This window comes from Tupaia chinensis, unplaced genomic scaffold (genome assembly GCF_000334495.1).
Source record: "Tupaia chinensis unplaced genomic scaffold, TupChi_1.0 Scaffold000511_1, whole genome shotgun sequence".
NCBI lineage: Eukaryota > Metazoa > Chordata > Mammalia > Scandentia > Tupaiidae > Tupaia > Tupaia belangeri.
In genome coordinates this window covers 2,852,625-2,854,147 of record NW_006160024.1, presented here as the reverse complement: position 1 = coordinate 2,854,147, position 1,523 = coordinate 2,852,625, and the positions used below count along the sequence as shown (strand labels likewise).

Below are 1,523 nucleotides of genomic sequence, written 5' to 3'. Positions count from 1 at the left end.
GGGGGGGGGCTGGGGCTATTTATAAAGGTGACTGATGGTGATTTTTCCTTGTTTAGAAATAACTATTGAATCAGGCACTGAAATTCTAAAGGCAGGTAGCATTGTGAACAACTGAGTCTCATGATCTTCTTGGGGGAAATTCTGGTATCCTAACCAGCAGTCCAGAGGCAGCCATCCCCAGATTGGAAAAATACATCATTGCGCCATGTACAGGTTTCTTCACAAAGATGCCTCTTTTGATGAGGGATAAAGAGTGATGGGAGTAGGACCAGCAGTTAGCATAATGGCTATGTCGCTGCACTCCCATGTAGTCGACCGCGGTTCGTGCCCCGGACCCGGTGGCTTAAAACTCATGCCAGGCGCGTGTGCGTGAATGCCCAAGATCCCGAGAGGAGAATGGAGGAGAAGGGACTGTGGCGTGGCCATCCCCCCCAGGAGGTGATTTCTCACTTTCTGTCTCTCTGTCTTTCTCTGTCTGGCAAGCGCACGCACCCTATAGCGAAAACCTCTCCAAAAAAAAAAAAAAAGAGTGATGGGAGTCAGACAGGCAGTTAATTAGAGATGCTCATCTTGAAGTTGGGAAAAGTGGTGACTTACCACTAACCTCCTTCCTCAAAACCCTGAGATTCAGAGTACTAGAAGGTATCTGTGGTGATCCTCTTCAAATTTCTAAAATTCTAGATATGATGGAAAACAATATTCCAATACCATCTGAGACTGGAGAACCAGGACTACACCAGCCATAATAGAGAAGAGAGATTTATTTGGAATTTGCTGGCTTCAAAATATATTCTCCCCATCCTTACTCTCAAATATGCATCTGAGACAGGGCGTAATGATACATCTCTCTCTACGTAAAGAAGTGTACAACCAGTTTTTCTTCTCTTCCCTCGCAGGACCAGCTGCTGACAGTTTCCTCATCACCATCTGATTTACCTTGTCTTCATCACAGACAGCTCCAAAACCATCATGGCCACCCCACAATGTAAGTGGTGACTCCAATGCCAGCCAAGAAGTAGCTCCGCCCAACCTCACCAAGTAACCACATACGAGGGCCCTATCATTTGTTCAGCAATATATGTATGGGCTCCTGAAAAGGTACCCAGAACTCTGCATTTTACAATATCAAGGCATTCAATTCTTTTCTTATTATCTGTATTTAGAATTATTTGACTTGATAAAGGTGATCATGAGAAAAACAACTTAATGACCAAGTTAAACTTGGGGGTTTTGTTGGTAGTCAAAAATGTCAATCACTAAAAGATAAGTGACTAATATTGCTAGAAAAAGAGCTGATTCTTGAGTATCTCTTTTGGGGCCATGGATGTAAGTTCCCCTTGCCAATACATATGTGTGTGTGCGTGTATATATATATATATATAAAAATATATATATACACACACTCATACACATTCAGATGCTTTGACCCCCAAACCAGCCCAGACCTATTTGCTCCCTTTCTCCAATATCCACTCTTTCTTTTTTTTTTTTTTTGAGAGGTTTTCGCTATAGGGCATGTGCGC

The 1,523-nt window shown here is 42.9% G+C and overlaps 1 protein-coding gene across 1 annotated transcript in view; it reads left to right on the top strand.

Moving 5' to 3' along the window:
• Positions 1–1,523, top strand: part of LOC102490083 (interleukin-36 beta) — a 19,955-nt gene that overhangs the window by 13,261 nt on the left and 5,171 nt on the right. The gene's annotated exons all lie outside the window — the stretch shown is intronic.